Source organism: Schistocerca piceifrons, chromosome 8, assembly GCF_021461385.2.
Source record: "Schistocerca piceifrons isolate TAMUIC-IGC-003096 chromosome 8, iqSchPice1.1, whole genome shotgun sequence".
In the NCBI taxonomy this organism is placed as follows: domain Eukaryota; kingdom Metazoa; phylum Arthropoda; class Insecta; order Orthoptera; family Acrididae; genus Schistocerca; species Schistocerca piceifrons.
In genome coordinates, this window is record NC_060145.1 from 453278952 (window position 1) to 453303582 (window position 24631).

Below are 24631 nucleotides of genomic sequence, written 5' to 3' on the forward strand. Positions count from 1 at the left end.
TAGGTCATGGGTTCCATCCCTCCACGGGCCATTCCATTTTCTCCCCTAATAGGAAATGCTGTCTCCTGCGAGACTCTGCCAGGCAGATTCTAAATGATGTGCACATCCAGCTAGAAGTCTGAACGTTTCGCTAAGGGGTTGCCAACGGCCAGCTCACTTTCGATTAATGAAGTTAAGCAGACGTTTGCGTGGTTAGTGAGTGGATGGGTGATCGTCCGGGAACTGTGCGTGCTATTGGACCCTTTCATTTCAACCCCCCCCCCCCTCCTCCTCTTGTGCTACAGTGTTGACGTGCTATGATGCCTCCCTAAGCAATTTAAATTACGTTAACGAACATATGATCCAAAATTTAACTAGGCTGTTTGCAAAAAGAGCGCAAGGAAAGTGCAAGAACGACTTTGGCAATAACAGAACCGTACGAATCAACAGATAATTTCTCAAATGTGTAGATAACACTGTGGCGAAGCAGTGAGATTTCCGAAATTTGTAAATGAAAGTTTAGCTTTTCGTATTGAAAAGGAAATGTACTCTTGATTACCTTATTTCTCGCAGCCGATTGTCGTACTTCTCCTGTCATATCGGCCCCACCGCCGAGCGGCAGCGAGCGGCAGTCGAGCAAAGTCGGGCCAAGTCGACACACGATGAAGTGAAATCAATCCACTTAGCTGGAACGAGGCAGGAGACGAGGAGATACTACCTGTGCCGCGACACGTGGCAATTTCGAGGATCGAATGGTCTTGAACACATACTATTGCGCTACGCAAAAATGACAAATCCTCCTGCGGTCGCCAGGAATCGAACCCGGATTAACTGCTTGGGAAGAAACCATGCTGACCGTTACACCACCACCGCATTGCGCTGCATTCTTCCTGTGTCGCGGTGCGTTGCCGCCCCTGCTGCCACCAGAGGCTCAAGCGACCCTGCTGCAGGCCCTCTGCCCTCCAGCACATCGGAACGCGGTGCCACGTTGCTTCCAGGGCGATGCACTGTAACTAGACGCAGCATTGACTTCCGCCGAGAAATCGACCATTTCATGCACGGCATGGTGGGAAAACAATTCTGAAATTAGAACTTCTTAGTGAGGCTGCGGTGGCGAGTATTCCTGTATGCCTCGATGGCGCAGTGGGCTGCGCGTGTCATTATCTTAAGGGCGTACGTTCTATCCTCAACTCAGCCATCTCATTTTCTCTCCACGACGGTGAAAGGCACAGCATAGCTTTTGCGAGGTAAGGCCGTATTTGCCGTTTATTACCACCTAGGCTACTTTGCGTCAACGTGTGTTTGTTTCCAGTTATTACTAATTACAGTTTTGCTAGTTGCACTCGAGACTGAAAGCGATGTTTGCCTAGTATGACTTGCGCGCTTTGGGAGTGAGTAAGCGGGATCGTGGTGGCGGACAGAGTTCAGCGTTGGCGCCACATTCGGCCCTAAAGTTGCGTGGAGGAGAAGTATTTCTGGACGCATACACACGTAGTGGATCGTTGAGGTATGTCCGGTATGGTTTAGTGGCTAGGATACCTGGCTTTCACCCAGGAGGCCCGGGTTCGATTCCCGGTACCTGAACGTGAATTTTCGGGGCTGAGATGAGAAAACTTCTCACGGCCGTTTTTCGTCTTCGTGGAGCTGCTGCTCTGGGTTCCAGGTATAAGGTGAGAGAAAGTCAAGAAAAAGAGATACATCCTCACGTTAATGGCGTGGCCGTTTTGAAGGGAGAGGAGACGGTTTTGCGGTTTTGGACTGCTGATGCGACAGTGTTGCATTGCCCGTTAGCTCAGTGGGCTATAGCGTCGTGCTAGTAACGCGTAGGTCATGGGTTCCATCCCTCCACGGGCCATTCCATTTTCTCCCCTAATAGGAAATGCTGTCTCCTGCGAGACTCTGCCAGGCAGATTCTAAATGATGTGCACATCCAGCTAGAAGTCTGAACGTTTCGCTAAGGGGTTGCCAACGGCCAGCTCACTTTCGATTAATGAAGTTAAGCAGACGTTTGCGTGGTTAGTGAGTGGATGGGTGATCGTCCGGGAACTGTGCGTGCTATTGGACCCTTTCATTTCAACCCCCCCCCCCTCCTCCTCTTGTGCTACAGTGTTGACGTGCTATGATGCCTCCCTAAGCAATTTAAATTACGTTAACGAACATATGATCCAAAATTTAACTAGGCTGTTTGCAAAAAGAGCGCAAGGAAAGTGCAAGAACGACTTTGGCAATAACAGAACCGTACGAATCAACAGATAATTTCTCAAATGTGTAGATAACACTGTGGCGAAGCAGTGAGATTTCCGAAATTTGTAAATGAAAGTTTAGCTTTTCGTATTGAAAAGGAAATGTACTCTTGATTACCTTATTTCTCGCAGCCGATTGTCGTACTTCTCCTGTCATATCGGCCCCACCGCCGAGCGGCAGCGAGCGGCAGTCGAGCAAAGTCGGGCCAAGTCGACACACGATGAAGTGAAATCAATCCACTTAGCTGGAACGAGGCAGGAGACGAGGAGATACTACCTGTGCCGCGACACGTGGCAATTTCGAGGATCGAATGGTCTTGAACACATACTATTGCGCTACGCAAAAATGACAAATCCTCCTGCGGTCGCCAGGAATCGAACCCGGATTAACTGCTTGGGAAGAAACCATGCTGACCGTTACACCACCACCGCATTGCGCTGCATTCTTCCTGTGTCGCGGTGCGTTGCCGCCCCTGCTGCCACCAGAGGCTCAAGCGACCCTGCTGCAGGCCCTCTGCCCTCCAGCACATCGGAACGCGGTGCCACGTTGCTTCCAGGGCGATGCACTGTAACTAGACGCAGCATTGACTTCCGAGGAGAAATCGACCATTTCATGCACGGCATGGTGGGAAAACAATTCTGAAATTAGAACTTCTTAGTGAGGCTGCGGTGGCGAGTATTCCTGTATGCCTCGGTGGCGCAGTGGGCTGCGCGTGTCATTATCTTAAGGGCGTACGTTCTATCCTCAACTCAGCCATCTCATTTTCTCTCCACGACGGTGAAAGGCACAGCATAGCTTTTGCGAGGTAAGGCCGTATTTGCCGTTTATTACCACCTAGGCTACTTTGCGTCAACGTGTGTTTGTTTCCAGTTATTACTAATTACAGTTTTGCTAGTTGCACTCGAGACTGAAAGCGATGTTTGCCTAGTATGACTTGCGCGCTTTGGGAGTGAGTAAGCGGGATCGTGGTGGCGGACAGAGTTCAGCGTTGGCGCCACATTCGGCCCTAAAGTTGCGTGGAGGAGAAGTATTTCTGGACGCATACACACGTAGTGGATCGTTGAGGTATGTCCGGTATGGTTTAGTGGCTAGGATACCTGGCTTTCACCCAGGAGGCCCGGGTTCGATTCCCGGTACCTGAACGTGAATTTTCGGGGCTGAGATGAGAAAACTTCTCACGGCCGTTTTTCGTCTTCGTGGAGCTGCTGCTCTGGGTTCCAGGTATAAGGTGAGAGAAAGTCAAGAAAAAGAGATACATCCTCACGTTAATGGCGTGGCCGTTTTGAAGGGAGAGGAGACGGTTTTGCGGTTTTGGACTGCTGATGCGACAGTGTTGCATTGCCCGTTAGCTCAGTGGGCTATAGCGTCGTGCTAGTAACGCGTAGGTCATGGGTTCCATCCCTCCACGGGCCATTCCATTTTCTCCCCTAATAGGAAATGCTGTCTCCTGCGAGACTCTGCCAGGCAGATTCTAAATGATGTGCACATCCAGCTAGAAGTCTGAACGTTTCGCTAAGGGGTTGCCAACGGCCAGCTCACTTTCGATTAATGAAGTTAAGCAGACGTTTGCGTGGTTAGTGAGTGGATGGGTGATCGTCCGGGAACTGTGCGTGCTATTGGACCCTTTCATTTCAACCCCCCCCCCTCCTCCTCTTGTGCTACAGTGTTGACGTGCTATGATGCCTCCCTAAGCAATTTAAATTACGTTAACGAACATATGATCCAAAATTTAACTAGGCTGTTTGCAAAAAGAGCGCAAGGAAAGTGCAAGAACGACTTTGGCAATAACAGAACCGTACGAATCAACAGATAATTTCTCAAATGTGTAGATAACACTGTGGCGAAGCAGTGAGATTTCCGAAATTTGTAAATGAAAGTTTAGCTTTTCGTATTGAAAAGGAAAAGTACTCTTGATTACCTTATTTCTCGCAGCCGATTGTCGTACTTCTCCTGTCATATCGGCCCCACCGCCGAGCGGCAGCGAGCGGCAGTCGAGCAAAGTCGGGCCAAGTCGACACACGATGAAGTGAAATCAATCCACTTAGCTGGAACGAGGCAGGAGACGAGGAGATACTACCTGTGCCGCGACACGTGGCAATTTCGAGGATCGAATGGTCTTGAACACATACTATTGCGCTACGCAAAAATGACAAATCCTCCTGCGGTCGCCAGGAATCGAACCCGGATTAACTGCTTGGGAAGAAACCATGCTGACCGTTACACCACCACCGCATTGCGCTGCATTCTTCCTGTGTCGCGGTGCGTTGCCGCCCCTGCTGCCACCAGAGGCTCAAGCGACCCTGCTGCAGGCCCTCTGCCCTCCAGCACATCGGAACGCGGTGCCACGTTGCTTCCAGGGCGATGCACTGTAACTAGACGCAGCATTGACTTCCGCCGAGAAATCGACCATTTCATGCACGGCATGGTGGGAAAACAATTCTGAAATTAGAACTTCTTAGTGAGGCTGCGGTGGCGAGTATTCCTGTATGCCTCGATGGCGCAGTGGGCTGCGCGTGTCATTATCTTAAGGGCGTACGTTCTATCCTCAACTCAGCCATCTCATTTTCTCTCCACGACGGTGAAAGGCACAGCATAGCTTTTGCGAGGTAAGGCCGTATTTGCCGTTTATTACCACCTAGGCTACTTTGCGTCAACGTGTGTTTGTTTCCAGTTATTACTAATTACAGTTTTGCTAGTTGCACTCGAGACTGAAAGCGATGTTTGCCTAGTATGACTTGCGCGCTTTGGGAGTGAGTAAGCGGGATCGTGGTGGCGGACAGAGTTCAGCGTTGGCGCCACATTCGGCCCTAAAGTTGCGTGGAGGAGAAGTATTTCTGGACGCATACACACGTAGTGGATCGTTGAGGTATGTCCGGTATGGTTTAGTGGCTAGGATACCTGGCTTTCACCCAGGAGGCCCGGGTTCGATTCCCGGTACCTGAACGTGAATTTTCGGGGCTGAGATGAGAAAACTTCTCACGGCCGTTTTTCGTCTTCGTGGAGCTGCTGCTCTGGGTTCCAGGTATAAGGTGAGAGAAAGTCAAGAAAAAGAGATACATCCTCACGTTAATGGCGTGGCCGTTTTGAAGGGAGAGGAGACGGTTTTGCGGTTTTGGACTGCTGATGCGACAGTGTTGCATTGCCCGTTAGCTCAGTGGGCTATAGCGTCGTGCTAGTAACGCGTAGGTCATGGGTTCCATCCCTCCACGGGCCATTCCATTTTCTCCCCTAATAGGAAATGCTGTCTCCTGCGAGACTCTGCCAGGCAGATTCTAAATGATGTGCACATCCAGCTAGAAGTCTGAACGTTTCGCTAAGGGGTTGACAACGGCCAGCTCACTTTCGATTAATGAAGTTAAGCAGACGTTTGCGTGGTTAGTGAGTGGATGGGTGATCGTCCGGGAACTGTGCGTGCTATTGGACCCTTTCATTTCAACCCCCCCCCCCTCCTCCTCTTGTGCTACAGTGTTGACGTGCTATGATGCCTCCCTAAGCAATTTAAATTACGTTAACGAACATATGATCCAAAATTTAACTAGGCTGTTTGCAAAAAGAGCGCAAGGAAAGTGCAAGAACGACTTTGGCAATAACAGAACCGTACGAATCAACAGATAATTTCTCAAATGTGTAGATAACACTGTGGCGAAGCAGTGAGATTTCCGAAATTTGTAAATGAAAGTTTAGCTTTTCGTATTGAAAAGGAAATGTACTCTTGATTACCTTATTTCTCGCAGCCGATTGTCGTACTTCTCCTGTCATATCGGCCCCACCGCCGAGCGGCAGCGAGCGGCAGTCGAGCAAAGTCGGGCCAAGTCGACACACGATGAAGTGAAATCAATCCACTTAGCTGGAACGAGGCAGGAGACGAGGAGATACTACCTGTGCCGCGACACGTGGCAATTTCGAGGATCGAATGGTCTTGAACACATACTATTGCGCTACGCAAAAATGACAAATCCTCCTGCGGTCGCCAGGAATCGAACCCGGATTAACTGCTTGGGAAGAAACCATGCTGACCGTTACACCACCACCGCATTGCGCTGCATTCTTCCTGTGTCGCGGTGCGTTGCCGCCCCTGCTGCCACCAGAGGCTCAAGCGACCCTGCTGCAGGCCCTCTGCCCTCCAGCACATCGGAACGCGGTGCCACGTTGCTTCCAGGGCGATGCACTGTAACTAGACGCAGCATTGACTTCCGCCGAGAAATCGACCATTTCATGCACGGCATGGTGGGAAAACAATTCTGAAATTAGAACTTCTTAGTGAGGCTGCGGTGGCGAGTATTCCTGTATGCCTCGGTGGCGCAGTGGGCTGCGCGTGTCATTATCTTAAGGGCGTACGTTCTATCCTCAACTCAGCCATCTCATTTTCTCTCCACGACGGTGAAAGGCACAGCATAGCTTTTGCGAGGTAAGGCCGTATTTGCCGTTTATTACCACCTAGGCTACTTTGCGTCAACGTGTGTTTGTTTCCAGTTATTACTAATTACAGTTTTGCTAGTTGCACTCGAGACTGAAAGCGATGTTTGCCTAGTATGACTTGCGCGCTTTGGGAGTGAGTAAGCGGGATCGTGGTGGCGGACAGAGTTCAGCGTTGGCGCCACATTCGGCCCTAAAGTTGCGTGGAGGAGAAGTATTTCTGGACGCATACACACGTAGTGGATCGTTGAGGTATGTCCGGTATGGTTTAGTGGCTAGGATACCTGGCTTTCACCCAGGAGGCCCGGGTTCGATTCCCGGTACCTGAACGTGAATTTTCGGGGCTGAGATGAGAAAACTTCTCACGGCCGTTTTTCGTCTTCGTGGAGCTGCTGCTCTGGGTTCCAGGTATAAGGTGAGAGAAAGTCAAGAAAAAGAGATACATCCTCACGTTAATGGCGTGGCCGTTTTGAAGGGAGAGGAGACGGTTTTGCGGTTTTGGACTGCTGATGCGACAGTGTTGCATTGCCCGTTAGCTCAGTGGGCTATAGCGTCGTGCTAGTAACGCGTAGGTCATGGGTTCCATCCCTCCACGGGCCATTCCATTTTCTCCCCTAATAGGAAATGCTGTCTCCTGCGAGACTCTGCCAGGCAGATTCTAAATGATGTGCACATCCAGCTAGAAGTCTGAACGTTTCGCTAAGGGGTTGCCAACGGCCAGCTCACTTTCGATTAATGAAGTTAAGCAGACGTTTGCGTGGTTAGTGAGTGGATGGGTGATCGTCCGGGAACTGTGCGTGCTATTGGACCCTTTCATTTCAACCCCCCCCCCCCCCTCCTCCTCTTGTGCTACAGTGTTGACGTGCTATGATGCCTCCCTAAGCAATTTAAATTACGTTAACGAACATATGATCCAAAATTTAACTAGGCTGTTTGCAAAAAGAGCGCAAGGAAAGTGCAAGAACGACTTTGGCAATAACAGAACCGTACGAATCAACAGATAATTTCTCAAATGTGTAGATAACACTGTGGCGAAGCAGTGAGATTTCCGAAATTTGTAAATGAAAGTTTAGCTTTTCGTATTGAAAAGGAAAAGTACTCTTGATTACCTTATTTCTCGCAGCCGATTGTCGTACTTCTCCTGTCATATCGGCCCCACCGCCGAGCGGCAGCGAGCGGCAGTCGAGCAAAGTCGGGCCAAGTCGACACACGATGAAGTGAAATCAATCCACTTAGCTGGAACGAGGCAGGAGACGAGGAGATACTACCTGTGCCGCGACACGTGGCAATTTCGAGGATCGAATGGTCTTGAACACATACTATTGCGCTACGCAAAAATGACAAATCCTCCTGCGGTCGCCAGGAATCGAACCCGGATTAACTGCTTGGGAAGAAACCATGCTGACCGTTACACCACCACCGCATTGCGCTGCATTCTTCCTGTGTCGCGGTGCGTTGCCGCCCCTGCTGCCACCAGAGGCTCAAGCGACCCTGCTGCAGGCCCTCTGCCCTCCAGCACATCGGAACGCGGTGCCACGTTGCTTCCAGGGCGATGCACTGTAACTAGACGCAGCATTGACTTCCGCCGAGAAATCGACCATTTCATGCACGGCATGGTGGGAAAACAATTCTGAAATTAGAACTTCTTAGTGAGGCTGCGGTGGCGAGTATTCCTGTATGCCTCGATGGCGCAGTGGGCTGCGCGTGTCATTATCTTAAGGGCGTACGTTCTATCCTCAACTCAGCCATCTCATTTTCTCTCCACGACGGTGAAAGGCACAGCATAGCTTTTGCGAGGTAAGGCCGTATTTGCCGTTTATTACCACCTAGGCTACTTTGCGTCAACGTGTGTTTGTTTCCAGTTATTACTAATTACAGTTTTGCTAGTTGCACTCGAGACTGAAAGCGATGTTTGCCTAGTATGACTTGCGCGCTTTGGGAGTGAGTAAGCGGGATCGTGGTGGCGGACAGAGTTCAGCGTTGGCGCCAGATTCGGCCCTAAAGTTGCGTGGAGGAGAAGTATTTCTGGACGCATACACACGTAGTGGATCGTTGAGGTATGTCCGGTATGGTTTAGTGGCTAGGATACCTGGCTTTCACCCAGGAGGCCCGGGTTCGATTCCCGGTACCTGAACGTGAATTTTCGGGGCTGAGATGAGAAAACTTCTCACGGCCGTTTTTCGTCTTCGTGGAGCTGCTGCTCTGGGTTCCAGGTATAAGGTGAGAGAAAGTCAAGAAAAAGAGATACATCCTCACGTTAATGGCGTGGCCGTTTTGAAGGGAGAGGAGACGGTTTTGCGGTTTTGGACTGCTGATGCGACAGTGTTGCATTGCCCGTTAGCTCAGTGGGCTATAGCGTCGTGCTAGTAACGCGTAGGTCATGGGTTCCATCCCTCCACGGGCCATTCCATTTTCTCCCCTAATAGGAAATGCTGTCTCCTGCGAGACTCTGCCAGGCAGATTCTAAATGATGTGCACATCCAGCTAGAAGTCTGAACGTTTCGCTAAGGGGTTGCCAACGGCCAGCTCACTTTCGATTAATGAAGTTAAGCAGACGTTTGCGTGGTTAGTGAGTGGATGGGTGATCGTCCGGGAACTGTGCGTGCTATTGGACCCTTTCATTTCAACCCCCCCCCCCCCCTCCTCCTCTTGTGCTACAGTGTTGACGTGCTATGATGCCTCCCTAAGCAATTTAAATTACGTTAACGAACATATGATCCAAAATTTAACTAGGCTGTTTGCAAAAAGAGCGCAAGGAAAGTGCAAGAACGACTTTGGCAATAACAGAACCGTACGAATCAACAGATAATTTCTCAAATGTGTAGATAACACTGTGGCGAAGCAGTGAGATTTCCGAAATTTGTAAATGAAAGTTTAGCTTTTCGTATTGAAAAGGAAATGTACTCTTGATTACCTTATTTCTCGCAGCCGATTGTCGTACTTCTCCTGTCATATCGGCCCCACCGCCGAGCGGCAGCGAGCGGCAGTCGAGCAAAGTCGGGCCAAGTCGACACACGATGAAGTGAAATCAATCCACTTAGCTGGAACGAGGCAGGAGACGAGGAGATACTACCTGTGCCGCGACACGTGGCAATTTCGAGGATCGAATGGTCTTGAACACATACTATTGCGCTACGCAAAAATGACAAATCCTCCTGCGGTCGCCAGGAATCGAACCCGGATTAACTGCTTGGGAAGAAACCATGCTGACCGTTACACCACCACCGCATTGCGCTGCATTCTTCCTGTGTCGCGGTGCGTTGCCGCCCCTGCTGCCACCAGAGGCTCAAGCGACCCTGCTGCAGGCCCTCTGCCCTCCAGCACATCGGAACGCGGTGCCACGTTGCTTCCAGGGCGATGCACTGTAACTAGACGCAGCATTGACTTCCGCCGAGAAATCGACCATTTCATGCACGGCATGGTGGGAAAACAATTCTGAAATTAGAACTTCTTAGTGAGGCTGCGGTGGCGAGTATTCCTGTATGCCTCGATGGCGCAGTGGGCTGCGCGTGTCATTATCTTAAGGGCGTACGTTCTATCCTCAACTCAGCCATCTCATTTTCTCTCCACGACGGTGAAAGGCACAGCATAGCTTTTGCGAGGTAAGGCCGTATTTGCCGTTTATTACCACCTAGGCTACTTTGCGTCAACGTGTGTTTGTTTCCAGTTATTACTAATTACAGTTTTGCTAGTTGCACTCGAGACTGAAAGCGATGTTTGCCTAGTATGACTTGCGCGCTTTGGGAGTGAGTAAGCGGGATCGTGGTGGCGGACAGAGTTCAGCGTTGGCGCCAGATTCGGCCCTAAAGTTGCGTGGAGGAGAAGTATTTCTGGACGCATACACACGTAGTGGATCGTTGAGGTATGTCCGGTATGGTTTAGTGGCTAGGATACCTGGCTTTCACCCAGGAGGCCCGGGTTCGATTCCCGGTACCTGAACGTGAATTTTCGGGGCTGAGATGAGAAAACTTCTCACGGCCGTTTTTCGTCTTCGTGGAGCTGCTGCTCTGGGTTCCAGGTATAAGGTGAGAGAAAGTCAAGAAAAAGAGATACATCCTCACGTTAATGGCGTGGCCGTTTTGAAGGGAGAGGAGACGGTTTTGCGGTTTTGGACTGCTGATGCGACAGTGTTGCATTGCCCGTTAGCTCAGTGGGCTATAGCGTCGTGCTAGTAACGCGTAGGTCATGGGTTCCATCCCTCCACGGGCCATTCCATTTTCTCCCCTAATAGGAAATGCTGTCTCCTGCGAGACTCTGCCAGGCAGATTCTAAATGATGTGCACATCCAGCTAGAAGTCTGAACGTTTCGCTAAGGGGTTGCCAACGGCCAGCTCACTTTCGATTAATGAAGTTAAGCAGACGTTTGCGTGGTTAGTGAGTGGATGGGTGATCGTCCGGGAACTGTGCGTGCTATTGGACCCTTTCATTTCAACCCCCCCCCCCCCCTCCTCCTCTTGTGCTACAGTGTTGACGTGCTATGATGCCTCCCTAAGCAATTTAAATTACGTTAACGAACATATGATCCAAAATTTAACTAGGCTGTTTGCAAAAAGAGCGCAAGGAAAGTGCAAGAACGACTTTGGCAATAACAGAACCGTACGAATCAACAGATAATTTCTCAAATGTGTAGATAACACTGTGGCGAAGCAGTGAGATTTCCGAAATTTGTAAATGAAAGTTTAGCTTTTCGTATTGAAAAGGAAATGTACTCTTGATTACCTTATTTCTCGCAGCCGATTGTCGTACTTCTCCTGTCATATCGGCCCCACCGCCGAGCGGCAGCGAGCGGCAGTCGAGCAAAGTCGGGCCAAGTCGACACACGATGAAGTGAAATCAATCCACTTAGCTGGAACGAGGCAGGAGACGAGGAGATACTACCTGTGCCGCGACACGTGGCAATTTCGAGGATCGAATGGTCTTGAACACATACTATTGCGCTACGCAAAAATGACAAATCCTCCTGCGGTCGCCAGGAATCGAACCCGGATTAACTGCTTGGGAAGAAACCATGCTGACCGTTACACCACCACCGCATTGCGCTGCATTCTTCCTGTGTCGCGGTGCGTTGCCGCCCCTGCTGCCACCAGAGGCTCAAGCGACCCTGCTGCAGGCCCTCTGCCCTCCAGCACATCGGAACGCGGTGCCACGTTGCTTCCAGGGCGATGCACTGTAACTAGACGCAGCATTGACTTCCGCCGAGAAATCGACCATTTCACGCACGGCATGGTGGGAAAACAATTCTGAAATTAGAACTTCTTAGTGAGGCTGCGGTGGCGAGTATTCCTGTATGCCTCGGTGGCGCAGTGGGCTGCGCGTGTCATTATCTTAAGGGCGTACGTTCTATCCTCAACTCAGCCATCTCATTTTCTCTCCACGACGGTGAAAGGCACAGCATAGCTTTTGCGAGGTAAGGCCGTATTTGCCGTTTATTACCACCTAGGCTACTTTGCGTCAACGTGTGTTTGTTTCCAGTTATTACTAATTACAGTTTTGCTAGTTGCACTCGAGACTGAAAGCGATGTTTGCCTAGTATGACTTGCGCGCTTTGGGAGTGAGTAAGCGGGATCGTGGTGGCGGACAGAGTTCAGCGTTGGCGCCACATTCGGCCCTAAAGTTGCGTGGAGGAGAAGTATTTCTGGACGCATACACACGTAGTGGATCGTTGAGGTATGTCCGGTATGGTTTAGTGGCTAGGATACCTGGCTTTCACCCAGGAGGCCCGGGTTCGATTCCCGGTACCTGAACGTGAATTTTCGGGGCTGAGATGAGAAAACTTCTCACGGCCGTTTTTCGTCTTCGTGGAGCTGCTGCTCTGGGTTCCAGGTATAAGGTGAGAGAAAGTCAAGAAAAAGAGATACATCCTCACGTTAATGGCGTGGCCGTTTTGAAGGGAGAGGAGACGGTTTTGCGGTTTTGGACTGCTGATGCGACAGTGTTGCATTGCCCGTTAGCTCAGTGGGCTATAGCGTCGTGCTAGTAACGCGTAGGTCATGGGTTCCATCCCTCCACGGGCCATTCCATTTTCTCCCCTAATAGGAAATGCTGTCTCCTGCGAGACTCTGCCAGGCAGATTCTAAATGATGTGCACATCCAGCTAGAAGTCTGAACGTTTCGCTAAGGGGTTGCCAACGGCCAGCTCACTTTCGATTAATGAAGTTAAGCAGACGTTTGCGTGGTTAGTGAGTGGATGGGTGATCGTCCGGGAACTGTGCGTGCTATTGGACCCTTTCATTTCAACCCCCCCCCCCCCTCCTCCTCTTGTGCTACAGTGTTGACGTGCTATGATGCCTCCCTAAGCAATTTAAATTACGTTAACGAACATATGATCCAAAATTTAACTAGGCTGTTTGCAAAAAGAGCGCAAGGAAAGTGCAAGAACGACTTTGGCAATAACAGAACCGTACGAATCAACAGATAATTTCTCAAATGTGTAGATAACACTGTGGCGAAGCAGTGAGATTTCCGAAATTTGTAAATGAAAGTTTAGCTTTTCGTATTGAAAAGGAAAAGTACTCTTGATTACCTTATTTCTCGCAGCCGATTGTCGTACTTCTCCCGTCATATCGGCCCCACCGCCGAGCGGCAGCGAGCGGCAGTCGAGCAAAGTCGGGCCAAGTCGACACACGATGAAGTGAAATCAATCCACTTAGCTGGAACGAGGCAGGAGACGAGGAGATACTACCTGTGCCGCGACACGTGGCAATTTCGAGGATCGAATGGTCTTGAACACATACTATTGCGCTACGCAAAAATGACAAATCCTCCTGCGGTCGCCAGGAATCGAACCCGGATTAACTGCTTGGGAAGAAACCATGCTGACCGTTACACCACCACCGCATTGCGCTGCATTCTTCCTGTGTCGCGGTGCGTTGCCGCCCCTGCTGCCACCAGAGGCTCAAGCGACCCTGCTGCAGGCCCTCTGCCCTCCAGCACATCGGAACGCGGTGCCACGTTGCTTCCAGGGCGATGCACTGTAACTAGACGCAGCATTGACTTCCGCCGAGAAATCGACCATTTCATGCACGGCATGGTGGGAAAACAATTCTGAAATTAGAACTTCTTAGTGAGGCTGCGGTGGCGAGTATTCCTGTATGCCTCGGTGGCGCAGTGGGCTGCGCGTGTCATTATCTTAAGGGCGTACGTTCTATCCTCAACTCAGCCATCTCATTTTCTCTCCACGACGGTGAAAGGCACAGCATAGCTTTTGCGAGGTAAGGCCGTATTTGCCGTTTATTACCACCTAGGCTACTTTGCGTCAACGTGTGTTTGTTTCCAGTTATTACTAATTACAGTTTTGCTAGTTGCACTCGAGACTGAAAGCGATGTTTGCCTAGTATGACTTGCGCGCTTTGGGAGTGAGTAAGCGGGATCGTGGTGGCGGACAGAGTTCAGCGTTGGCGCCACATTCGGCCCTAAAGTTGCGTGGAGGAGAAGTATTTCTGGACGCATACACACGTAGTGGATCGTTGAGGTATGTCCGGTATGGTTTAGTGGCTAGGATACCTGGCTTTCACCCAGGAGGCCCGGGTTCGATTCCCGGTACCTGAACGTGAATTTTCGGGGCTGAGATGAGAAAACTTCTCACGGCCGTTTTTCGTCTTCGTGGAGCTGCTGCTCTGGGTTCCAGGTATAAGGTGAGAGAAAGTCAAGAAAAAGAGATACATCCTCACGTTAATGGCGTGGCCGTTTTGAAGGGAGAGGAGACGGTTTTGCGGTTTTGGACTGCTGATGCGACAGTGTTGCATTGCCCGTTAGCTCAGTGGGCTATAGCGTCGTGCTAGTAACGCGTAGGTCATGGGTTCCATCCCTCCACGGGCCATTCCATTTTCTCCCCTAATAGGAAATGCTGTCTCCTGCGAGACTCTGCCAGGCAGATTCTAAATGATGTGCACATCCAGCTAGAAGTCTGAACGTTTCGCTAAGGGGTTGCCAACGGCCAGCTCACTTTCGATTAATGAAGTTAAGCAGACGTTTGCGTGGTTAGTGAGTGGATGGGTGATCGTCCGGGAACTGTGCGTGCTATTGGACCCTTTCATTTCAACCCCCCCCCCCCTCCTCCTCTTGTGCTACAGTGTTGACGTGCTATGATGCCTCCCTAAGCAATTTAAATTACGTTAACGAACATATGATCCAAAATTTAACTAGGCTGTTTGCAAAAAGAGCGCAAGGAAAGTGCAAGAACGACTTTGGCAATAACAGAACCGTACGAATCAACAGATAATTTCTCAAATGTGTAGATAACACTGTGGCGAAGCAGTGAGATTTCCGAAATTTGTAAATGAAAGTTTAGCTTTTCGTATTGAAAAGGAAAAGTACTCTTGATTACCTTATTTCTCGCAGCCGATTGTCGTACTTCTCCTGTCATATCGGCCCCACCGCCGAGCGGCAGCGAGCGGCAGTCGAGCAAAGTCGGGCCAAGTCGACACACGATGAAGTGAAATCAATCCACTTAGCTGGAACGAGGCAGGAGACGAGGAGATACTACCTGTGCCGCGACACGTGGCAATTTCGAGGATCGAATGGTCTTGAACACATACTATTGCGCTACGCAAAAATGACAAATCCTCCTGCGGTCGCCAGGAATCGAACCCGGATTAACTGCTTGGGAAGAAACCATGCTGACCGTTACACCACCACCGCATTGCGCTGCATTCTTCCTGTGTCGCGGTGCGTTGCCGCCCCTGCTGCCACCAGAGGCTCAAGCGACCCTGCTGCAGGCCCTCTGCCCTCCAGCACATCGGAACGCGGTGCCACGTTGCTTCCAGGGCGATGCACTGTAACTAGACGCAGCATTGACTTCCGCCGAGAAATCGACCATTTCATGCACGGCATGGTGGGAAAACAATTCTGAAATTAGAACTTCTTAGTGAGGCTGCGGTGGCGAGTATTCCTGTATGCCTCGATGGCGCAGTGGGCTGCGCGTGTCATTATCTTAAGGGCGTACGTTCTATCCTCAACTCAGCCATCTCATTTTCTCTCCACGACGGTGAAAGGCACAGCATAGCTTTTGCGAGGTAAGGCCGTATTTGCCGTTTATTACCACCTAGGCTACTTTGCGTCAACGTGTGTTTGTTTCCAGTTATTACTAATTACCGTTTTGCTAGTTGCACTCGAGACTGAAAGCGATGTTTGCCTAGTATGACTTGCGCGCTTTGGGAGTGAGTAAGCGGGATCGTGGTGGCGGACAGAGTTCAGCGTTGGCGCCAGATTCGGCCCTAAAGTTGCGTGGAGGAGAAGTATTTCTGGACGCATACACACGTAGTGGATCGTTGAGGTATGTCCGGTATGGTTTAGTGGCTAGGATACCTGGCTTTCACCCAGGAGGCCCGGGTTCGATTCCCGGTACCTGAACGTGAATTTTCGGGGCTGAGATGAGAAAACTTCTCACGGCCGTTTTTCGTCTTCGTGGAGCTGCTGCTCTGGGTTCCAGGTATAAGGTGAGAGAAAGTCAAGAAAAAGAGATACATCCTCACGTTAATGGCGTGGCCGTTTTGAAGGGAGAGGAGACGGTTTTGCGGTTTTGGACTGCTGATGCGACAGTGTTGCATTGCCCGTTAGCTCAGTGGGCTATAGCGTCGTGCTAGTAACGCGTAGGTCATGGGTTCCATCCCTCCACGGGCCATTCCATTTTCTCCCCTAATAGGAAATGCTGTCTCCTGCGAGACTCTGCCACGCAGATTCTAAATGATGTGCACATCCAGCTAGAAGTCTGAACGTTTCGCTAAGGGGTTGCCAACGGCCAGCTCACTTTCGATTAATGAAGTTAAGCAGACGTTTGCGTGGTTAGTGAGTGGATGGGTGATCGTCCGGGAACTGTGCGTGCTATTGGACCCTTTCATTTCAACCCCCCCCCCTCCTCCTCTTGTGCTACAGTGTTGACGTGCTATGATGCCTCCCTAAGCAATTTAAATTACGTTAACGAACATATGATCCAAAATTTAACTAGGCTGTTTGCAAAAAGAGCGCAAGGAAAGTGCAAGAACGACTTTGGCAATAACAGAACCGTACGAATCAACAGATAATTTCTCAAATGTGTAGATAACACTGTGGCGAAGCAGTGAGATTTCCGAAATTTGTAAATGAAAGTTTAGCTTTTCGTATTGAAAAGGAAAAGTACTCTTGATTACCTTATTTCTCGCAGCCGATTGTCGTACTTCTCCTGTCATATCGGCCCCACCGCCGAGCGGCAGCGAGCGGCAGTCGAGCAAAGTCGGGCCAAGTCGACACACGATGAAGTGAAATCAATCCACTTAGCTGGAACGAGGCAGGAGACGAGGAGATACTACCTGTGCCGCGACACGTGGCAATTTCGAGGATCGAATGGTCTTGAACACATACTATTGCGCTACGCAAAAATGACAAATCCTCCTGCGGTCGCCAGGAATCGAACCCGGATTAACTGCTTGGGAAGAAACCATGCTGACCGTTACACCACCACCGCATTGCGCTGCATTCTTCCTGTGTCGCGGTGCGTTGCCGCCCCTGCTGCCACCAGAGGCTCAAGCGACCCTGCTGCAGGCCCTCTGCCCTCCAGCACATCGGAACGCGGTGCCACGTTGCTTCCAGGGCGATGCACTGTAACTAGACGCAGCATTGACTTCCGCCGAGAAATCGACCATTTCATGCACGGCATGGTGGGAAAACAATTCTGAAATTAGAACTTCTTAGTGAGGCTGCGGTGGCGAGTATTCCTGTATGCCTCGGTGGCGCAGTGGGCTGCGCGTGTCATTATCTTAAGGGCGTACGTTCTATCCTCAACTCAGCCATCTCATTTTCTCTCCACGACGGTGAAAGGCACAGCATAGCTTTTGCGAGGTAAGGCCGTATTTGCCGTTTATTACCACCTAGGCTACTTTGCGTCAACGTGTGTTTGTTTCCAGTTATTACTAATTACAGTTTTGCTAGTTGCACTCGAGACTGAAAGCGATGTTTGCCTAGTATGACTTGCGCGCTTTGGGAGTGAGTAAGCGGGATCGTGGTGGCGGACAGAGTTCAGCGTTGGCGCCAGATTCGGCCCTAAAGTTGCGTGGAGGAGAAGTATTTCTGGACGCATACACACGTAGTGGATCGTTGAGGTATGTCCGGTATGGTTTAGTGGCTAGGATACCTGGCTTTCACCCAGGAGGCCCGGGTTCGATTCCCGGTACCTGAACGTGAATTTTCGGGGCTGAGATGAGAAAACTTCTCACGGCCGTTTTTCGTCTTCGTGGAGCTGCTGCTCTGGGTTCCAGGTATAAGGTGAGAGAAAGTCAAGAAAAAGAGATACATCCTCACGTTAATGGCGTGGCCGTTTTGAAGGGAGAGGAGACGGTTTTGCGGTTTTGGACTGCTGATGCGACAGTGTTGCATTGCCCGTTAGCTCAGTGGGCTATAGCGTCGTGCTAGTAACGCGTAGGTCATGGGTTCCATCCCTCCACAGGCCATTCCATTTTCTCCCCTAATAGGAAATGCTGTCTCCTGCGAGACTCTGCCAGGCAGATTCTAAATGATGTGCACATCCAGCTAGAAGTCTGAACGTTTCGCTAAGGGGTTGCCAACGGCCAGCTCACTTTCGATTAATGAAGTTAAGCAGACGTTTGCGTGGTTAGTGAGTGGATGGGTGATCGTCCGGGAACTGTGCGTGCTATTGGACCCTTTCATTTCAACCCCCCCCCCCCTCCTCCTCTTGTGCTACAGTGTTGACGTGCTATGATGCCTCCCTAAGCAATTTAAATTACGTTAACGAACATATGATCCAAAATTTAACTAGGCTGTTTGCAAAAAGAGCGCAAGGAAAGTGCAAGAACGACTTTGGCAATAACAGAACCGTACGAATCAACAGATAATTTCTCAAATGTGTAGATAACACTGTGGCGAAGCAGTGAGATTTCCGAAATTTGTAAATGAAAGTTTAGCTTTTCGTATTGAAAAGGAAAAGTACTCTTGATTACCTTATTTCTCGCAGCCGATTGTCGTACTTCTCCTGTCATATCGGCCCCACCGCCGAGCGGCAGCGAGCGGCAGTCGAGCAAAGTCGGGCCAAGTCGACACACGATGAAGTGAAATCAATCCACTTAGCTGGAACGAGGCAGGAGACGAGGAGATACTACCTGTGCCGCGACACGTGGCAATTTCGAGGATCGAATGGTCTTGAACACATACTATTGCGCTACGCAAAAATGACAAATCCTCCTGCGGTCGCCAGGAATCGAACCCGGATTAACTGCTTGGGAAGAAACCATGCTGACCGTTACACCACCACCGCATTGCGCTGCATTCTTCCTGTGTCGCGGTGCGTTGCCGCCCCTGCTGCCACCAGAGGCTCAAGCGACCCTGCTGCAGGCCCTCTGCCCTCCAGCACATCGGAACGCGGTGCCACGTTGCTTCCAGGGCGATGCACTGTAACTAGACGCAGCATTGACTTCCGCCGAGAAATCGACCATTTCATGCACGGCATGGTGGGAAAACAATTCTGAAATTAGAACTTCTTAGTGAGGCTGCGGTGGCGAGTATTCCTGTATGCCTCGATGGCGCAGTGGGCTGCGCGTGTCATTATCTTAAGGGCGTACGTTCTATCCTCAACTCAGCCATCTCATTTTCTCTCCACGACGGTGAAAGGCACAGCATAGCTTTTGCGAGGTAAGGCCGTATTTGCCGTTTATTACCACCTAGGCTACTTTGCGTCAACGTGTGTTTGTTTCCAGTTATTACTAATTACAGTTTTGCTAGTTGCACTCGAGACTGAAAGCGATGTTTGCCTAGTATGACTTGCGCGCTTTGGGAGTGAGTAAGCGGGATCGTGGTGGCGGACAGAGTTCAGCGTTGGCGCCACATTCGGCCCTAAAGTTGCGTGGAGGAGAAGTATTTCTGGACGCATACACACGTAGTGGATCGTTGAGGTATGTCCGGTATGGTTTAGTGGCTAGGATACCTGGCTTTCACCCAGGAGGCCCGGGTTCGATTCCCGGTACCTGAACGTGAATTTTCGGGGCTGAGATGAGAAAACTTCTCACGGCCGTTTTTCGTCTTCGTGGAGCTGCTGCTCTGGGTTCCAGGTATAAGGTGAGAGAAAGTCAAGAAAAAGAGATACATCCTCACGTTAATGGCGTGGCCGTTTTGAAGGGAGAGGAGACGGTTTTGCGGTTTTGGACTGCTGATGCGACAGTGTTGCATTGCCCGTTAGCTCAGTGGGCTATAGCGTCGTGCTAGTAACGCGTAGGTCATGGGTTCCATCCCTCCACGGGCCATTCCATTTTCTCCCCTAATAGGAAATGCTGTCTCCTGCGAGACTCTGCCAGGCAGATTCTAAATGATGTGCACATCCAGCTAGAAGTCTGAACGTTTCGCTAAGGGGTTGCCAACGGCCAGCTCACTTTCGATTAATGAAGTTAAGCAGACGTTTGCGTGGTTAGTGAGTGGATGGGTGATCGTCCGGGAACTGTGCGTGCTATTGGACCCTTTCATTTCAACCCCCCCCCCTCCTCCTCTTGTGCTACAGTGTTGACGTGCTATGATGCCTCCCTAAGCAATTTAAATTACGTTAACGAACATATGATCCAAAATTTAACTAGGCTGTTTGCAAAAAGAGCGCAAGGAAAGTGCAAGAACGACTTTGGCAATAACAGAACCGTACGAGTCAACAGATAATTTCTCAAATGTGTAGATAACACTGTGGCGAAGCAGTGAGATTTCCGAAATTTGTAAATGAAAGTTTAGCTTTTCGTATTGAAAAGGAAATGTACTCTTGATTACCTTATTTCTCGCAGCCGATTGTCGTACTTCTCCTGTCATATCGGCCCCACCGCCGAGCGGCAGCGAGCGGCAGTCGAGCAAAGTCGGGCCAAGTCGACACACGATGAAGTGAAATCAATCCACTTAGCTGGAACGAGGCAGGAGACGAGGAGATACTACCTGTGCCGCGACACGTGGCAATTTCGAGGATCGAATGGTCTTGAACACATACTATTGCGCTACGCAAAAATGACAAATCCTCCTGCGGTCGCCAGGAATCGAACCCGGATTAACTGCTTGGGAAGAAACCATGCTGACCGTTACACCACCACCGCATTGCGCTGCATTCTTCCTGTGTCGCGGTGCGTTGCCGCCCCTGCTGCCACCAGAGGCTCAAGCGACCCTGCTGCAGGCCCTCTGCCCTCCAGCACATCGGAACGCGGTGCCACGTTGCTTCCAGGGCGATGCACTGTAACTAGACGCAGCATTGACTTCCGCCGAGAAATCGACCATTTCATGCACGGCATGGTGGGAAAACAATTCTGAAATTAGAACTTCTTAGTGAGGCTGCGGTGGCGAGTATTCCTGTATGCCTCGGTGGCGCAGTGGGCTGCGCGTGTCATTATCTTAAGGGCGTACGTTCTATCCTCAACTCAGCCATCTCATTTTCTCTCCACGACGGTGAAAGGCACAGCATAGCTTTTGCGAGGTAAGGCCGTATTTGCCGTTTATTACCACCTAGGCTACTTTGCGTCAACGTGTGTTTGTTTCCAGTTATTACTAATTACAGTTTTGCTAGTTGCACTCGAGACTGAAAGCGATGTTTGCCTAGTATGACTTGCGCGCTTTGGGAGTGAGTAAGCGGGATCGTGGTGGCGGACAGAGTTCAGCGTTGGCGCCAGATTCGGCCCTAAAGTTGCGTGGAGGAGAAGTATTTCTGGACGCATACACACGTAGTGGATCGTTGAGGTATGTCCGGTATGGTTTAGTGGCTAGGATACCTGGCTTTCACCCAGGAGGCCCGGGTTCGATTCCCGGTACCTGAACGTGAATTTTCGGGGCTGAGATGAGAAAACTTCTCACGGCCGTTTTTCGTCTTCGTGGAGCTGCTGCTCTGGGTTCCAGGTATAAGGTGAGAGAAAGTCAAGAAAAAGAGATACATCCTCACGTTAATGGCGTGGCCGTTTTGAAGGGAGAGGAGACGGTTTTGCGGTTTTGGACTGCTGATGCGACAGTGTTGCATTGCCCGTTAGCTCAGTGGGCTATAGCGTCGTGCTAGTAACGCGTAGGTCATGGGTTCCATCCCTCCACAGGCCATTCCATTTTCTCCCCTAATAGGAAATGCTGTCTCCTGCGAGACTCTGCCAGGCAGATTCTAAATGATGTGCACATCCAGCTAGAAGTCTGAACGTTTCGCTAAGGGGTTGCCAACGGCCAGCTCACTTTCGATTAATGAAGTTAAGCAGACGTTTGCGTGGTTAGTGAGTGGATGGGTGATCGTCCGGGAACTGTGCGTGCTATTGGACCCTTTCATTTCAACCCCCCCCCCCCTCCTCCTCTTGTGCTACAGTGTTGACGTGCTATGATGCCTCCCTAAGCAATTTAAATTACGTTAACGAACATATGATCCAAAATTTAACTAGGCTGTTTGCAAAAAGAGCGCAAGGAAAGTGCAAGAACGACTTTGGCAATAACAGAACCGTACGAATCAACAGATAATTTCTCAAATGTGTAGATAACACTGTGGCGAAGCAGTGAGATTTCCGAAATTTGTAAATGAAAGTTTAGCTTTTCGTATTGAAAAGGAAAAGTACTCTTGATTACCTTATTTCTCGCAGCCGATTGTCGTACTTCTCCTGTCATATCGGCCCCACCGCCGAGCGGCAGCGAGCGGCAGTCGAGCAAAGTCGGGCCAAGTCGACACACGATGAAGTGAAATCAATCCACTTAGCTGGAACGAGGCAGGAGACGAGGAGATACTACCTGTGCCGCGACACGTGGCAATTTCGAGGATCGAATGGTCTTGAACACATACTATTGCGCTACGCAAAAATGACAAATCCTCCTGCGGTCGCCAGGAATCGAACCCGGATTAACTGCTTGGGAAGAAACCATGCTGACCGTTACACCACCACCGCATTGCGCTGCATTCTTCCTGTGTCGCGGTGCGTTGCCGCCCCTGCTGCCACCAGAGGCTCAAGCGACCCTGCTGCAGGCCCTCTGCCCTCCAGCACATCGGAACGCGGTGCCACGTTGCTTCCAGGGCGATGCACTGTAACTAGACGCAGCATTGACTTCCGCCGAGAAATCGACCATTTCATGCACGGCATGGTGGGAAAACAATTCTGAAATTAGAACTTCTTAGTGAGGCTGCGGTGGCGAGTATTCCTGTATGCCTCGATGGCGCAGTGGGCTGCGCGTGTCATTATCTTAAGGGCGTACGTTCTATCCTCAACTCAGCCATCTCATTTTCTCTCCACGACGGTGAAAGGCACAGCATAGCTTTTGCGAGGTAAGGCCGTATTTGCCGTTTATTACCACCTAGGCTACTTTGCGTCAACGTGTGTTTGTTTCCAGTTATTACTAATTACAGTTTTGCTAGTTGCACTCGAGACTGAAAGCGATGTTTGCCTAGTATGACTTGCGCGCTTTGGGAGTGAGTAAGCGGGATCGTGGTGGCGGACAGAGTTCAGCGTTGGCGCCACATTCGGCCCTAAAGTTGCGTGGAGGAGAAGTATTTCTGGACGCATACACACGTAGTGGATCGTTGAGGTATGTCCGGTATGGTTTAGTGGCTAGGATACCTGGCTTTCACCCAGGAGGCCCGGGTTCGATTCCCGGTACCTGAACGTGAATTTTCGGGGCTGAGATGAGAAAACTTCTCACGGCCGTTTTTCGTCTTCGTGGAGCTGCTGCTCTGGGTTCCAGGTATAAGGTGAGAGAAAGTCAAGAAAAAGAGATACATCCTCACGTTAATGGCGTGGCCGTTTTGAAGGGAGAGGAGACGGTTTTGCGGTTTTGGACTGCTGATGCGACAGTGTTGCATTGCCCGTTAGCTCAGTGGGCTATAGCGTCGTGCTAGTAACGCGTAGGTCATGGGTTCCATCCCTCCACGGGCCATTCCATTTTCTCCCCTAATAGGAAATGCTGTCTCCTGCGAGACTCTGCCAGGCAGATTCTAAATGATGTGCACATCCAGCTAGAAGTCTGAACGTTTCGCTAAGGGGTTGCCAACGGCCAGCTCACTTTCGATTAATGAAGTTAAGCAGACGTTTGCGTGGTTAGTGAGTGGATGGGTGATCGTCCGGGAACTGTGCGTGCTATTGGACCCTTTCATTTCAACCCCCCCCCCTCCTCCTCTTGTGCTACAGTGTTGACGTGCTATGATGCCTCCCTAAGCAATTTAAATTACGTTAACGAACATATGATCCAAAATTTAACTAGGCTGTTTGCAAAAAGAGCGCAAGGAAAGTGCAAGAACGACTTTGGCAATAACAGAACCGTACGAGTCAACAGATAATTTCTCAAATGTGTAGATAACACTGTGGCGAAGCAGTGAGATTTCCGAAATTTGTAAATGAAAGTTTAGCTTTTCGTATTGAAAAGGAAATGTACTCTTGATTACCTTATTTCTCGCAGCCGATTGTCGTACTTCTCCTGTCATATCGGCCCCACCGCCGAGCGGCAGCGAGCGGCAGTCGAGCAAAGTCGGGCCAAGTCGACACACGATGAAGTGAAATCAATCCACTTAGCTGGAACGAGGCAGGAGACGAGGAGATACTACCTGTGCCGCGACACGTGGCAATTTCGAGGATCGAATGGTCTTGAACACATACTATTGCGCTACGCAAAAATGACAAATCCTCCTGCGGTCGCCAGGAATCGAACCCGGATTAACTGCTTGGGAAGAAACCATGCTGACCGTTACACCACCACCGCATTGCGCTGCATTCTTCCTGTGTCGCGGTGCGTTGCCGCCCCTGCTGCCACCAGAGGCTCAAGCGACCCTGCTGCAGGCCCTCTGCCCTCCAGCACATCGGAACGCGGTGCCACGTTGCTTCCAGGGCGATGCACTGTAACTAGACGCAGCATTGACTTCCGCCGAGAAATCGACCATTTCATGCACGGCATGGTGGGAAAACAATTCTGAAATTAGAACTTCTTAGTGAGGCTGCGGTGGCGAGTATTCCTGTATGCCTCGGTGGCGCAGTGGGCTGCGCGTGTCATTATCTTAAGGGCGTACGTTCTATCCTCAACTCAGCCATCTCATTTTCTCTCCACG

At 50.5% G+C, this 24631-nt stretch overlaps 13 non-coding genes across 13 annotated transcripts; all 13 read left to right on the forward strand.

Annotated features, from left to right (window-relative positions):
* Nucleotides 1-1491: 1491 nt before the first annotated feature.
* Nucleotides 1492-1563, forward strand: Trnae-uuc. Its single transcript has one exon. It is a non-coding gene; the product is annotated as a tRNA-Glu (tRNA).
* A 1730-nt stretch (nucleotides 1564-3293) lies between these two features.
* Trnae-uuc lies at nucleotides 3294-3365 on the forward strand. The gene has a single exon. It is a non-coding gene; the product is annotated as a tRNA-Glu (tRNA).
* Nucleotides 3366-5094: 1729 nt separating this feature from the next.
* On the forward strand, nucleotides 5095-5166 carry Trnae-uuc. Its single transcript has one exon. It is a non-coding gene; the product is annotated as a tRNA-Glu (tRNA).
* Nucleotides 5167-6896: 1730 nt separating this feature from the next.
* Trnae-uuc lies at nucleotides 6897-6968 on the forward strand. Its single transcript has one exon. It is a non-coding gene; the product is annotated as a tRNA-Glu (tRNA).
* Nucleotides 6969-8701: 1733 nt separating this feature from the next.
* On the forward strand, nucleotides 8702-8773 carry Trnae-uuc. Its single transcript has one exon. It is a non-coding gene; the product is annotated as a tRNA-Glu (tRNA).
* Nucleotides 8774-10506: 1733 nt separating this feature from the next.
* On the forward strand, nucleotides 10507-10578 carry Trnae-uuc. The gene has a single exon. It is a non-coding gene; the product is annotated as a tRNA-Glu (tRNA).
* Nucleotides 10579-12311: 1733 nt separating this feature from the next.
* On the forward strand, nucleotides 12312-12383 carry Trnae-uuc. The gene has a single exon. It is a non-coding gene; the product is annotated as a tRNA-Glu (tRNA).
* A 1732-nt stretch (nucleotides 12384-14115) lies between these two features.
* Trnae-uuc lies at nucleotides 14116-14187 on the forward strand. The gene has a single exon. It is a non-coding gene; the product is annotated as a tRNA-Glu (tRNA).
* A 1731-nt stretch (nucleotides 14188-15918) lies between these two features.
* On the forward strand, nucleotides 15919-15990 carry Trnae-uuc. Its single transcript has one exon. It is a non-coding gene; the product is annotated as a tRNA-Glu (tRNA).
* A 1729-nt stretch (nucleotides 15991-17719) lies between these two features.
* Nucleotides 17720-17791, forward strand: Trnae-uuc. Its single transcript has one exon. It is a non-coding gene; the product is annotated as a tRNA-Glu (tRNA).
* Nucleotides 17792-19522: 1731 nt separating this feature from the next.
* On the forward strand, nucleotides 19523-19594 carry Trnae-uuc. Its single transcript has one exon. It is a non-coding gene; the product is annotated as a tRNA-Glu (tRNA).
* Nucleotides 19595-21323: 1729 nt separating this feature from the next.
* Trnae-uuc lies at nucleotides 21324-21395 on the forward strand. Its single transcript has one exon. It is a non-coding gene; the product is annotated as a tRNA-Glu (tRNA).
* A 1731-nt stretch (nucleotides 21396-23126) lies between these two features.
* On the forward strand, nucleotides 23127-23198 carry Trnae-uuc. The gene has a single exon. It is a non-coding gene; the product is annotated as a tRNA-Glu (tRNA).
* The last annotated feature ends 1433 nt before the right edge of the window (nucleotides 23199-24631 follow it).